This window comes from Taudactylus pleione, unplaced genomic scaffold (assembly GCF_031769625.1).
Source record: "Taudactylus pleione unplaced genomic scaffold, aTauple2 ptg000095l, whole genome shotgun sequence".
NCBI classification, from domain to species: Eukaryota; Metazoa; Chordata; class Amphibia; order Anura; family Myobatrachidae; genus Taudactylus; species Taudactylus pleione.
In genome coordinates, this window is record NW_028284497.1 from 16,426,633 (window position 1) to 16,442,500 (window position 15,868).

Sequence of the window (15,868 nt, forward strand, 5' to 3'; positions counted from 1 at the left end):
GTGAGTACTATAACGTTTATAAGCAGGTTCTGCTGGTTTTTAGCACATTTATTTTTTGATATCCCAATGATCTCTTAAGCTGCATACACACACACACAACGATTTTTTTAATGAACGATTTGAGTAAACGATTTTTTCCCTTGAAAAAATTTACTAAAATCGTTTACTAAAGTTGTTCATTTACTAAATGTCATGAACGATTTTTATGGACTACAAACGATTTTTGCATATTCCCTTAATGAAAATCGTTGAGTTGACAAGTCTGACTGAACGACAAACTACAAACGACAAACTACAAACGTGAACGCGCATGAACAATAATCGTTCATTGTTTGACTCAGAAAGTGAACGATTTTTGCCATCAATTATCGTTAAACAATATCGTTTAACGATAATCATTAAAAAAATCGTTGTGTGTGTATGCAGCTTTACCTCTATGTCTGTCTGTTATTACCCAGTGATGGCATCTAAAGACGCACCAGGTGGTATAATAGCGTCTACTGACAGTGGGCATGTCAGTTCCTGCTTATTCATACTCACTGATGTATAGAGAAGGACTTTGCAGCGGCATTTGCATAATTACACAAACGGGTGGCCGCGTCTGCATCCACCACTGAATCAGGGCCACAGTGTTCTGCAATTCTGTACAATCAAGAGACTAAGCAAGCATACATTGATAAAATACAGGAATGTATAAAGATAAAGAAAGTAGGAGGCCTGTACTTCAGGGTCCATAGGGTATCCACAGGATACCTTGGGGTATAGGCGATGGCGGTAGTCATTGGGCACCACAGAGTTAAATTTTCAGCCTCCCAGGATGCACCGGGGTCCCTCTCCTATACCCCGCTCCCTAGCCAAGGCAATCAGTTCTGTGGGTGCCCGGCCAGGAGTCGGTTCACCTGTTACAGAGTGGGGCTGTTACAGCCCCTGAAGATTTTTTACAAGGCAGCTGTGGCTGCACATCTAGAGTAGACAGCATGGACAGTCTGTACAGACGTCCATGCTGTCGCTCCTTCACCCCGCTGGACCAGAACGCCGGTACCGATCCGGGGATGCTGGTGGGGTCTGGGGTCACGGCTAGCGGTGACCCCGGGGCCGCCCGGACTGTGGCCGGATCCAAGGGGACAGCTAAGCGGTGGGTCCCGCGGATTGTGCCTGCCGGAATACACAGTCCTGAGTCCCCAGGCAGGGGGCTCCCTGGGGACTGGCTGCGCGTAGAGCCAGGTATTACCTGCGCTTCCACAAGCCCCAGGGAGTGCGGGCTGCTGCAGAGCGGAAAGGCTCCAGCGTCCCTGGGGTTATATTCATGCCAGAGGAGCGCACCTTCCCTGTTCACAGCTGGCGCCTCCCCCGCTGCACAGTGCCGCTCCACAGCGGTTTGGCGGGCTGTGTCAGTGCTCCTCCCCGGGCCTGCCTCCTCTCTGCTCCTCGGTGGACATTTTCTCCACGGAAGTGACAAACGTTGCTGGACGCTGATAAAGGTGGCTTAGTGGTTCAGGTCCCCCCGCATACCTCTTCTCCTATTAAGGTCAGAGTATGCAGCACTGTTTTCTACCAGGGTCTGTGTCTGAGTAGTTGATCACAGTGCTGATAGTGCAGGGATTTATTTCTGCATTGTATGTGACTTAATGCTAGTGCTGTCTGCCTGTACTTTCACTTCTGACTGTCAGCCATTTTACTATCCCTGTTCTTTTTCTGCTAAAGCCATTGCGGTGTGGTGTTGCAGGGTGTTCATTGCCTCACAGTAAAAATATTTGTCTGTGAGGGGAGTCACATACACTCCGTTACACTCATCATGTCTGAGAGTGAACGTGATTTTCCTCTCCAGCTAAAGTGTTCCACGCGTAATGTACCATTAACGGAGGGTGACGGAAACACGGAGGGTTTATGTAGGGCATGTTAACTTATATCATGCCCGATTTCTGTCACTGCGCCTGTGCAGCAACCGCCCTGGGCTTGTTTTGCTAAGGCACGTAAAACCCTTGCGGGCCAGCTGGTGACGCCCCCCTGCGTTTCTCCAAATGGGGTTATCACAGCAGTCGGTGTCATCACCCATGCAGGGGTTCTCCAGGCAGCTGATGGTACCCCAGTGTCTCCCGCTTTCGCCCCCCCAGGTCTCGCAGGAGCCTGCGTGGATGAATTCACTGTCCAATACGGTACAGCACCTGATGGATGTTTTGCAGGGGGAGTCATCATTGCGGCCTGCTAAGCGGCCTTTAGTGTCTCAGACGGCTCAGTATGATGAGGATGACATGACGTCTGATGACGGGGAGATTTTTGAGTTTTCAGACCAGGAGCCCCGCCATACTAAGGAGGCGGAGTCTAAGTCTAAAATATATATACCAGGCCTTATACGGGCAGTCCGTGCGGTCTTGGTTATTGAGGATGACGATCCCCCCAGTGGCCGTATTCTTTAAGGATATTAAAGGTGATGCCACTGTATTTCCTCTATTGGGTCAATTAGTGGATCATTTAGAGGAGGCGTGGAAAAATTCGGGTAAGCGGTACCAACCTCAAAAACGCTTGGCCTTTGCATACCCCTTGCAGATAATTATTTTTCCAAAGGGGAAACCCCTCCATAGGTGGATTCTCATGTCACACGCCTTGTGAGGAGTGCTACATTGCCCATGCCCTCCATGTCCTCCTTAAAGGATGCTGAGGATCGCAAGGTTGAAATATGCCTGAAATCCATTTATTCTCTTGCGGGGGGGGGGGGGGGGACGTCCAGACTGGCTATGGCCGTGTGCTGGGTGGCCAGAGCCATGGAGCGCTGGGCTGATAGCTTGGAGACATCTCTAGACACTGACTCGTCAACCGGAGCAGGTGGAGTTAGTGGGTAATCTCAGAGACTCAGCCATGTACATTAATGAGGCAGCCTTGGATATGGGGCTCCTCACTTCCAGGATCTCCTCAGCAGCAGTGGCGGCGCGCTGCACCCTATGGTTGCGTTCTTGGAAAGCGGACGCAGATTCCAAAAAGGGATTGGAATGCTTGCTCTTTAATGGACAGGTCCTGTTTGGCCCTGATCTGGACAAAATTGTGGCCACTCTGGCAGCAGCTAAGTCTGTGTGTTTGCCATCGGCTACAGTCCCATCAAGATCTGGCACTTCGTTTTTTCGGCCCTATAGGGCCCAGGGATAGTCCAAAATGCAGTCCTTGTACTCCAAGCAGGCTTGGAGTACAAGACGTCCAACTCCCAAGTCGGACGATAAGCCTTCAGCCTGACGGGACGGGCCTCCCCTTGGGGGACCCCAAAGTGGGAGGCCGGCTTCTTCAGTTCGCCCAGTGTCTCACAATCGTGGACACTTGGGTAAGAGAAGTGGTCTCTAAGGGGTACCCCCTCTCCCGGCGGAGGCCTCCCAGCTGGTTTTTCACCACGGGCCTTCAGTCGAATCAAGACAAGGCAAATGAAATAGTGAACACTCTAGGATGCGCACGTACTGCAGCCTAAATAACACTCTCAGTAAGCACCATCTATAGGCTTAAAAATACAGAATAAAACACAAAAAAGACAGTGGATTCTGGCGCTACGAAATAAAGATACTTAAATGTCCATGTATCTCTGTATTCAGAAGTTTTCTTTTCCTTTTGTTTCTTCTTTCAATAATTCTCCTTGTATATAAAAATGAAACATAAAAAAATATAAGTAGTATGTTTAGATACTTGATATACACTTTCAAAATATGGATGCAGTAATATTTTGATATACACTTTCAAAATATGGATGCAGGTAATAGCTCGTCCATATAGTGTTTTACCACTAGGTGGTAAAACACTATATGGATGAGCTATTACCTACTATTGTGTGAAGTATGTCCTCCTGCATGTGAGTGGTGGAGAGCATTATCCTGTGGAACCCTACTGACTTTCGTAGAAATAGAGATAACAAGAGTAAGTTCTTACCATATCTCTTATTATGTCTACCTTTCACAGATGTAGCCCCTCCCCCAATCTAGTACAATTTGGAGCATATTTATTCTCAGGTTTTAGAGCCGATACCAGCCCCATGCTAGGTGCAAGAGATCCGTCATACATAGGCTCTTTCTCCTTGGTATTCATGCTGACCAACACGACTCAAAAAATTTCCAACATACTAGCCTCACAGAGCCTATGCAAACACAGCAAGTACAATATATCACTACCGCTATACACTAAAGTGCCAAAAGTCATGGGATAGATGCCTAGTATTGTGTAAAACCCCCTCTAGCCTGGCGAAGTGCAGCAACTCGACATGGCATCCATTCCACAAGTGGACGGAAGACTTCTGGAGAGATGTTGACACATGCCATCTGGATAGCTTTCCAAAACTCCCTGATACTTATGGGTGCAGGATCTTGGTACGAATGAATCCGATGAGATGGTGCATTATCTTGCTGGACTATTCCATTGTTGTGGGGATACATGAATTCCATGAAGGGCTGCAAATGGTCATCGAACAATGCAACATAGCGGGTTTCCTGTCATTGACATGTTTAGGCAGACCAGTAGATCCAGACCCATGCCACGTGAACACGCCCCACACCATTAATGAACCACCACCATCCTGCATGGTGCCTTGTTGACAACTGGGATCCATGGCCTCATGGGTCTGCGCTACTCCTGAACCCTACCATCAACCCGGAACAACAGCAACCGTGACTCATCGGACCCGCTCTCCAAGGTCCAATTTGCGATGTCACAAACCCAGGTGAGGTGCTGTGTCAGATGTCGTAGTGTAAACAGGGGCACTCAGGTGGGTCTTCTGCTCCCATATCCCATGGAAGCTAAAGAATCCTGCACTGACCTGCTGCATTGAATGTGGATGTGATTTGAGCCAGTGTCCCATATCTACTACCATGGACAATTCTGGCCAGACTCCACTGGTCACTAACGTTAAACACCCGTGGTTAGCCACTGCACTGTCCACGGTGGGAGGTAATGTTTTGAGTACACATGTGACACTGTAGATCGAGGATTGTTGAATGTACACACAACTTCGGAAATGGAATGTCCCATCTGGCAGGCACCCACTATCATGCCCCGTTTGAACTCCCATAATTCATGTCGTCTTGCCATGAGCAGCCACGAGATGTCAGATTACAACTGATGCAGGTCTTTGCATTTCCAAGACGTTACAGTATGGCGACGCCACCTACCATTACCTTTACATACTGCTATCCCATGACTTTTGGTACTTCAGTGTAGTGTGTGGGCATATTGCTAACATTTGCCGGTTTATTTACTGCTCAGAAGCCTGGCGAACTACAATGCCCAGTGATATTCTAAGACTCCAGTTTGCTTCTATATATACTACAGTTATACCTGTCATATCCCTGTGTCTCTATGCAACTTGTTGTTCTACCTGGTTCAGTAAACCTAAGAACTGGTTAAGCAGTACCATATGTGGACTAACCGCCGCCAACACCAAACAATCATACTACACACTCATATATACTTTTTCCAAGTGTATTCCTTCCGATGTGTAAATTGTATGGGGGACTACTATATCCAGCATCACTGCTGTGCTCTGCATTGTTACACAAGGAATGGGTATGAAGTCCTGGCAGCTGAATAGCCACTGGTTCATATCCCGACGCCGGCAGCCCTAAAGGAGAAGATCCCGACAGGGCAGGTAAGTACCCTACCCCTCTCCCCGCCCTAACTTCCCCCCCTAGTGCCTAACTCTAACCTCCCCCTAGGGGGTGTGTAACCCTAACCCCCCTTACTGCACCCTAAACCTAACCCTCTTGGGGGGGTGCCTAACCCTAACCACCCCCCGGGGGTGCCTAACCCTAACCTCTCCCCGGGGTTGCCTAATTCTAACCTCCCCCGAGGGTGCCTAACCCTAACCCTCCCCCCTAGGAGTGCCTAACCCTAACCTCGCCCCCCAAAAACCTAACCCCGCTACACTTCCTAAACCTAACCCTCCCCCCTGTGGCTAACACTAAGGGTGCCCCGGACTTACCTAGTTCGGGCTGGAGCCCTTCGGCGTTCCGGAATCAAGATTAAGATAGGCGTCGGTATTTCGACGACTATCTTAAGTTCTTTGTCGGGATTTCCTTGTCGGCATTGCAGCCGCCAGTCTCATAACTACGTCCCTTACACAGTTCTGCTAATTGGTTATGGCCCTAGCAGTCTCAAGTGAATAGGCTCTGGATCCCCATACACATACCGATACTCTGCTAATATTAGCAGCTACCACTCTATATTAATTAGCCTGTAACCATTTTTTTGTAATGCTTCAGAAGCAGGGTGCTTTTACTTTGTGTGCCTTAAATTTACTAGTTTAATTAATTTTACCTATTTTTAATTTTTGGCTGCGACTGCTATAACAAGGGGTGAAAGACACTTTAGCACAAAATGGGCCTGATTCAGATATGTACAGTGCCTTGCAAAAGTATTCACCCCCTTGATTTTTTACCTTTTTTGTTACATTACAACCTGTAATTTTTTATTTTTTTTTATCTGAATTTTATGTGATGGATCTGCACAAAATAGTCTTGGTGAAGTGAAATGAGAAAAATATATATGAAAAATAATCTTTATACAGTGCCTTGCAAAAGTATACACCCCCCCCCCTTTGCTTTTTTTCCTTTTTTGTTACATTACAACCTGTTATTATTTTTATTTTTTTTTATCTGAATTTTATGTGATGGATCTGCAGAAAGTAGTCTCATTTGGTGAAGTGAAATGAGAAAAATATATATAAAAAAGAATCTTTAGAAATTAAATTCTGAAAATTGGCATGTGCATATGTAATCACCCCCTTTGCTATGAAGCCCCTCAAAAGTTCTGGTGCAACCAATTACCTTCAGAAGTCACATAATAAGTGAAATGAAGTCCACCTGTGTGAAATCTAAGTGTCATATGATCTGTCAGTATAAACACACCTTTTCTGAAAGGCCCCATAGGCTGCAACACCACTAAGCAAGAGGCATCACACCATGAAGACCAAGGAGCTCTCCAAACAAGTCAGGGACAAAGTTGTTAAGAAGTACAATTCTGGGTTGGGTTATAAAAAAATATCCAAATCTTTGATGAGCCCCTGGAGCACCATCAAATCCATCATCATCAAATGGAAAGAACATGGTACCACAACAAACCTGCCAAGAGAGGGCTGCCCACCAAAACTCACAGACCGGGCAAGGAGGGCATTAATCAGAGAGGCAACACAGAGACCAAAGGTAACCCAGAAGGAGTTACACAGCAGAGACTGGTGTATCTGTGCATGTGACCACAACACTCCATAGAGCTGGGCTTTATGGAAGAGGGGCCAGAAAAGAGCTATTACTTAGTTATAAAAATAAGAAGACACGATTTGAGTTTGCAAAAAGGCATGTGGGCGACTCCCCAAATGTATGGAGGAAGGGGCTTTGGACAGATGAGACTAAAATTTTACTTTTCGCCACCAAGGAAAACACTATGTCTGGCGCAAACCCAACACATCCCATCACCCCAAGAACACCATCCCCACAGTGAAACATGGTGGTGGCAGCATCATGCTGTGGGGATGTTTTTCAGCAGCAGGGACTGGGAAACTGATTCAAGTCGGGGGAAAGATGGATGGTGCTAAATGCAGGGATATTCTTGTGCAAAACCTGTTTCAGTCTGCCTGTGATTTGAGACTGGGACGGAAGTTCACCTTCCAGCGGGACAATGACCCGAAGCATACTGCTAAAGCAACACTCGAGTGGTTTAAGGGGAAACATTTAAATGTGTTGGAATGGCCTAGTCAAAGCCCAGATCTCAATCCAATTGAGAATCTGCGGTCAGACTTGAAGATTGCTGTTCACAAGCGGAAACCATCCAACATGAAGTAGCTGGAGCAGTTTTGCCTTGAGGAATGGGCAAAAATCCCAGGGGCAAGATGTGGCAAGCTCATAGAGACTTATCCAAAGCGACTTGCAGCTGTAATTGCCGCAAAAGTTTTCTGTTATGTTGTCCTAAATGTTGTTTGATTCACAATTTAAAAAAAAACACAACTTCACAGTTGTAGGCATGTTCTGTGAATGAAATGATGCACACCTTCAAACAATCCATTTTAATTCCAGGTTGCGAGGCAACAAAACATGAAAAATGTAAAGAGGAGGGTGAAAACTTTTGCAACGCACTGTATGTAAACCTGATGGTTTATGTACATACCCAATGTGGAATGTAGTCGGCATCCCGGCATGCGGGATACCAACAGTCTGAATACCGGCGCTGAAATTCCAACAGATCGGGATCCCGGCATCAGTATCCCGACCGCAGGCATCCCGAAGGTAAGTATCGTGGTGTTAAGGGGAGGTTAGGGTTAGGCACTAGGGGGGAAGGTTAGGTTTAAGCACCAGGGAGGGGGTGTTAGGTTTAGGGTGCGGGGGGGGGGGAGGTTAGGTTTAGGCACTTGGGGGGAGGTTAGGGTTAGGCATCGGGGAGGGTGGTTAGGGTAGGGCTTAGGAAAACAGTTACCGTTACTTCCTATGGGTGTCAGAATTCTGCCTGTCGGGATGCCGCTGCAGGTATTCTGACCAGCGGCATCCCGACAGCCGGGATGGGCAGCAGCCTTATTGATAGGCTGCGGCCATTTGGGTGTGGGGAGGGGGCAGCGCCGGGTTACGTTAAACTGGGGCGTGTCCCCCCTGTTTCCTGGGATAGCCGTGGCCAGGGTCTGCATTGTAGGTCGCAGATTTCCTGGCCTCGCAAATGGCCAGGAGTCAAACAGGCTGAGTAAGCTTCGGCTAACTTAGCCTGGCCAAGGGCAGCAACCATTGTGATGATGGTCACAATGGTGATCTGAAGCAGCTGCACTCAGATCACAGATGCATGAAGGACATGTCTTATTTCCTACAGACACCTCCTGTTGCATTTGCATTTTAGTTTGATGATATTGCACAGACGCTTTCCTGCAGTTGTGCAATACCGTTCACATCTGAATCAGACGCAGTGTATTTAGGAACAGAGATAAGGTGCTCCAGCTGCCACTAATCTCAGATCTCTGAAGGAGAAGCCTGGTCACCACAGATAGTGACAACAAATTTCATAATGTCAGACAATCTTTATGCACAGGATTGCCCTCATGAGGTGCGCCAGTTAACTGTGCCTTTCCTGGTTCTGGTGGATTGACATCAGTTACATTTTTACATATTCAAGTTGTCACACTAAGTTACCTAGTAGACAAACTGGGATGTATGCCTTATGCAGAGCATGTACTGCTGAGGACCGTCAACTGTATATTTGGATTGAATAACTGATCTGGCAGAACAATCCTGGGCAAAATCTTTAGTCTGTCTATTGCCAAGCTTACTCGGCTCTTTACGTATCCCGGGTTGTTAATTCTTCTGCCTTCCCCTCACTGGTTAAGGTACTGAACCTGTTTTGGTGAGAATATTAACCATATTTCCATGGAAGAGCTGGATTGGGTCCAGAGACTGGACAAATTGGTGCAAAGCTTAGCGAAGATTTCCTCTTCACAGCATAGACGATAATATACTTGGCATGGCATCCACATTGTGCTCTTCAGGGATCAGTGATTCAGTTCCACTTCAGATGCCTGGGTAAGTGGAATCATGGAGCTAGTTACATCATAGAACTACTGAAGTCCTCACTCAGATGGTATATCACCACTTGTTTTCATGGTGACAAAACAAAGAGACTTCATCTGATGGAGGTTATTAATTGTTCAGTCACAGGAGTGATTATAGCAGTGCCAGAAAAGAATAAAGTACTAGGGGTAAATTTACTAAAGTGAGAGTTGTTAGAAGTGGAGATGTTGCCCATAGCAACCAATTAAATTCTAGCTATTTACTTCTAGAAGGTGCTAGCTTTAGACGCCTGTCATTTAACCCTCGCTGGAATAAAGCAATCAGGAAGCCGCCTGTCGGGCTTACGTCAGCCAGTTTCCCGATTGAATCCCACTTTGCACTTGGGGAAACCATGTTGCAATACAAGGGGTGCAATTACATTATTATAATTATTAATTTTTTTTGCTTGCAGGGTAAATACTTGCAGCTTTTGCATGTAGCCCACAAATGCCTGACAGCTTTATTTTTACACTGCAATGTAGATATGAGCTTGGACATCGAAATTTAAAGCTCTCTGCGCATTTTACATTTGCCCTTCCTGCAGTGCAGCACCAGCATGGTTTTACCAAGGTGTAAAGTTACTTGCTTTTTTGCTTTGCTCCCAACTCAGAATCAACCCCTTGTTATGACAACTCTTTAGGGTTTCAAGGGAGACATAATAAACCTAATTTCTAGACAATATGTTAGCCAACGAAGGATCCTCGAATTTACTCCAGGTGTGTATGCAGTTGAGGCCTTGGAGTCTCAATGATGGATCATCAACTACCAGAAATCCAGCCTATTACCTGCCCATGGGATGAATTTTCTAAGATTGCTGTTCAACACGAGATAACAGAGAGTTATGTAACAAAAGACTAAAAAAGTCTATTGGTTCTCATATGGACATCTTTTTGATTGTGAATGAGAGTCTTAGGGAAGATGATCTACAGTAGACATTTTTGTCAAGGCCATTGAGGTAAAATGGTCTCGAAAACTGAGGTGGTACAATGTGCTTAGCTCCCCTCAAGGAAGTACCAGATTGAATTTTTACTAAAATAAAGCAATTAACTTAGCACCTGGAGATACAGTCTTGGCATGGCGTCACCATCACTTATCCAGCTAGCTCATTAGGACATATCATTCATTTATATGGTGGCTCAGGTTTACAATCTCAAAAGAGGTTCACCATTTGGTGCTTTAAAATTTGACTGATGTTAATATTCACGGGGTGCTGTTGCTCTTTGGTCCAGTCTGCAGTGCCTGTGATCTCAAAAAGAGTTAAAGCTATGCATCAATGTTCTGGAACTAAGACAGTTTATAAATGCTCTAGTTGTAGAACAGTCTATCCTACCATGATAGGCTTTAAAGATACAGTTGATAAATGCTGCAGGTGGCATACATCAACCTTCAGGAAGGCATCAAGAGCTCCCTGATGATGAATGAAACCCAAAGAATAACTAAATGTTATGGCAATATGGTTGTTTTCATACCAGCGGTGGATAACTGGGAAGCCGACTTGGCAGGCATACCCTATACACCGGAGAAAAGGAAGTATTTCTACAGTTAGTCAAGGAGTAATATCAACCAGATGTCGACATGGTGACATCTCAGGTTTCAGTATGAATACAGACCGTGAAAGTGGGGCCTCACAATTCTTCTGACTTTTTTAATTTTAAGCAGGAGGTGTCAGAAGAGTTGCCCTTCTAGCCCACGGGAGGTTTCTGTCCTCCTTGAGCTCGCCTTAGGAGAAAGGATCTGAAAGCATTTCTAATATTAGCAATGGAGGCATTGTGATAATGCATCTAATTTTTCTCCCTATTAGCAGTGCTTTCAAGGATTTTAAAGAATATAAAAAGAGAAAATCAAATTTTTTTTGTGGCACCAGACTTGCCATGGAGATCATATATGTTTTCAGGATGGCAGCAGTCCCATCATGACAGCTATCTCTAAGAATGGACATGTTAAGCCAGACCATAGACCATTCCACTCTTAGTGTTTATCTCAGCTGTCTTTAACAGTGTGGTTGAAGCTTTGATCCTTAAAGCAAAAAACCTTTCTGACATTATAGTGGAAATTAATAATTAAGGCCAATTGGTATCAGCCAGAAATTAGGTTAAGGAAGATATATATTATTGGTGTCAACTTCTTCCCTAACATTAGCCAAGTTTCTTAAGGTCCTACATTAAGTTCATTAAGGTCCAGGTTTCAGCCCTTTCATTCTTCCAAATGAAACTGACGATACTTGAAACTACAGACTCTTTTAAAGGGGGTGCTGCATGTACAGTACATATATATTCACCCTAAAGTTACTTAGGACTTAAGCCTAGTATTGATAGTCCTTCTCCAGGTTATGGTGCATATTCCCTCTCTCTTAAGAAAAACCCTCACCCAGTATTAAGAAGCTACATTCACCAAAAGGTATCTTTAGTCTGGACCCTCCAAGCTTCCTTATCCCACCAAAATAAATGGTACACAGGCCAGGTAACACCTCTTGTAACTGTAAAGATCGGAGAAGGCGAAACTTCCAGAAAATATCCACAAAAGTTATTTATACATACTGGATACCAAACAATCTTCAAGTAGTTCCATAAAAAAGTAAGCATAAAAATCTTAAAAAAATAATTCATACATAAAATGTTGCCTGTTAACGATATAAACTGGTTTGTACCACTTTATGCCATGAACATCACAAAAAACCCTCTCTTCACACTCGTATCCCAGGAATCCCAATGAGAAGGCGGGGTTCAGAAAGATGGAAAATATAAATGGTATATCATAATATGGTAGGATCAAACTTGGGGGGCCCTCTTTACCACCAACGTGTTTCGGAATATATTTCCTTTCTCCGGGTGTAAAGTTGAACAAACATGTCGGCCATTTATACCCCCAGACATAGTCATGTGATTCCAGCACCAATCGGATTTCTCCAGGTGGGTATACATTTTTACCTACATACAACGTGTTGTACTAGTAGAGAAACCTTTTTGAGGAATGCATCTCATTTAGTTGTGGTGAGTCCAAAGGTTCCTTTTACCCATATGAAAATCTACTGGTATCCCTTGATTGGAAAAGTCTTCTTGTTATTTCTCTAATTTCCTGAAGAATATAGGGCACCTACGGGGATTCTCCGAGGGATAAAAAAAACATCATATCCTAGGCCTGACAGGGCTTGTGGATCACTCTTGTTGTGTTTTGTATGCTATTCAAGAAGTAGTGCTCTTGTGAGTTGGGACTGAGCTGCAGTTAGGGGGAACAAGTTACTCCATAGTTTATATATTACTGTATCTAGTATTGATAGTGTTGCATCACCCTTTTCTTGAAATTGGTAGAGTGGAAGTTTCTTAGTTGGAAGACAATCTTTCTTTTGGTGATCTCGTCAACGAGAAGAGTTTCAGAGCTAGAATATCTTAATTTTCATGATGACAATGCTGTTCTACGATCAAAATTCTACTTTCAGCATATCATTGTATCCAGTTTCCACTTCAAACAGAACATTTTCATTCTGAGCATGAATCACAGGCTTTTAGTGAAGGAGACTCTAACTTTGATAGCGTACCTTAATAGGGCTACAGAGTATGTGAAAGCAGGTACCTTTTGGTCCTGTATAATGTGCAGAATAGAAGTTGTCTGACATATAAGCACACTGTAACTAGATGTGTCTCTTCAGAATACAGGCTAGGAGCTATAGAAGGAGAGGAACTCAGACTTCTGTGAGTTTTCTCTTCAAGTGCTCAAGTTTTTGTTTGCATCTCTATATGCCAAGGTTCTAGTATCCTCAAATAATTTTGTGATTTTTTTTTTTTTTTTACATAAGTACAAAAAGTCCTCTTTTCCATCTGGTGGCCACCGCTACTATGGATCGTGTTGAGAGTGCAGGAGCTGATCACTTAAAAAGCATTCTACTGCATCCACCAGAGAGAGTAAATTAAAAATCAAAAAAACTTCCTCAATACTAGTAATCCATTGCTGATAACCTTCCATCCAGGTCCAAGAACAATTCTGTCTCTACGACCACTACACACGGTTCAACAAGCATTTCATGCTAATGCCTGGTTGAAGCTGATCAGCAGTTGATGACAATTGTGGCCTACATAGAACCTTGGGCCTACGTCACTATATGAGTAGCCTCCACTCATCTTACTAGTAGAAGTTACTTCTCCCCATCAATGAGCCTCACCGCTGCTTACCTGCCTCTTTGTCCTCATGGCTGATTGCGCTGCTGAGCAGTTAGGGTGCACACAAGATGGATCCCAACCATCTGTGGCCTCCTACACCAGTCTGTGGAATCAGTCAGCGGAGTGCAGAGACCTGAAACTGCTTGTGTTATACCGCTAGATGGGTCTCCTACGCTAGATGGGTCTCCTGGTGCTCTGCTCCTACACTGCTCATCTCTAGGTCACTTGCCAGTCCTGCAGTACCCGGTCGATGAGTACAATCTCATATGTATCTCCATGCTCCCTGAAGCTTTCATCCTACCAGGGATCTTGCAGTGCAGCTTACATCCTTATCTGTTCCAGGTGCAGAGCAGAATTTTCATTTTCTGAAAATTCACAACTTAATCTATTCCCCGCTAAAAAGTCCATTCAGAGCAGGAAAATTTATGGAGGACTTTAATGGGCTTGTATTTTTAAGTGAAGATGGGCGGTAGAACTGCGCTCTCGTTGACCAGGGGGTGGTGTGTTGTGGTTTCGGGGTGCTGCACCTTTGTGTGGGAGTACCTTTCCCGCACTGAATACGTATGGGGGTAGGGGGGGTAAGGTGCGCTCTTCCTGCTAGTAGTGGTGATGGTGATGACTTATGTGTGTTTGTCAGTGGTGTTAATTAGAATGTTTCTTCTGGTGGTGGTGGTGGTGTTTTTGGAGTGAGAAGGAGGGTGTGATAGGGTATGGAGTGTAGTTTGGAGTAATGTGAAAAGGGGAATAAAATAGGATCAAAATGAGGCCAGCGAGACACTGTAATTTGGGGCAAAATCTTTTATTGAGTAATCACAAAGCTGCTCTATTGAGATCCCGGGCAGGTGGGTGGGGTTCAGTGATGAGTGGTGATGAGACTGGGGAGGTAGGTGGACCCTTTCAGGGGGCTCCTTCCCGTGCGGTTCAGTGACCTTGCACGTCACCCCTGCTGGCCCTGTAGTCGACAGTCTAGGAAGTCTCGGGGGGTGGGGGGATGTGCAAAGTGGGTTGGAAGGCGTGACCGGGATCGATCCCCACCCTAACTCTAACCTAACACCCCAACCCTTACCTCCCCCCAAGTGCCTAACCCTAACCCTCCTCTAAGTGCATAAACCTAACCCCCTTCCCCGCAGCCTAACCCTAAGTCTCCCGGGGGGTGCCTAACCCTAACTCCCCCTTCCACTAGCCTAACCCTAACCCTATGTCTCCCGGGGGTGGGGGGGGTAAGCCAGGTGTCGGGCTCCCGGCGTAGGTCTAATGACAGGTCATTTGTACTTTGCCGGGATTAAGCAGGCTGGAACCCGGCAGTCGGCATTGCGACCGCTGGCTTCCCGACAGCTTCCCGTCCAAACTGACATCTAAAGTGCAGTGTAATAATAAAGCTGTGCAGTATTTGTGGACTACATACAAAAGCAGCCAGTATTTACACTACATGCAATTTTTTTTATGTATTTACACCCCTGCATTGCAACATGGTTTGTCCAGGTACACAGTTAAGTGCTAATTCCCACTCTATTCCCAAAGCTGAATCAGGCCATACTTGCCGACATCTTGCTCCCTCCTTCCGGGAGGGAGTTGTCAGGCATTCTCGGCAGGGGCGGTTCGCTGTAAAAAGGGGGCATGGTCGGCAAATAACGCAAATTTGGGGGCGGAGCTTGGGGCGTGAGAGCGCAAGTGTGTCAACGTGGCCCCGCCCATTCTTCACAATGCCGTTGTTAATGGCATTGTGAAGCAGGGGGTGGGGCCACGATGACGCGATTCAGCGCGAATCGCGTTACCAGCCCCCTGCTGACAGTGATTAACACTGTAACCGCGGGGGAGGTGGCTGACGGGTCGCCGGTGGGTCGGGAGGCTTGCCTGTCTTTCCGGGAGGCCGGGAGCGGCACCCGATTTTCGGGAGGCTCCCAGCCGAATCGGGAGGGTAAGCAAGTATGAATCAGGCCATGTGTCTTGAACCTGTTTACACTTTGGGAGGTACATTGGGTCTTTAATACATGTGTCACTCTTGTGTGTATACATTTTATATTTGTAGAAATTAGCACATTATCATATAAAGCAGTGATGTCAGGCTCCTATCACACATTTACAGGAATATTGTCACATGAAACAGCTCTATATGAAAAAAGGTTTATGCTTGCAAATTGTTAGGTGAATGCATTTATTGTGTATGCAAGTTCC

General features: G+C 45.6%; 1 protein-coding gene across 1 annotated transcript in view; it reads left to right on the forward strand.

Annotated features, from left to right (window-relative positions):
• REC8 (REC8 meiotic recombination protein) overlaps positions 1–15,868 on the forward strand; it is a 115,318-nt gene that overhangs the window by 6,962 nt on the left and 92,488 nt on the right. The window lies entirely within an intron of this gene.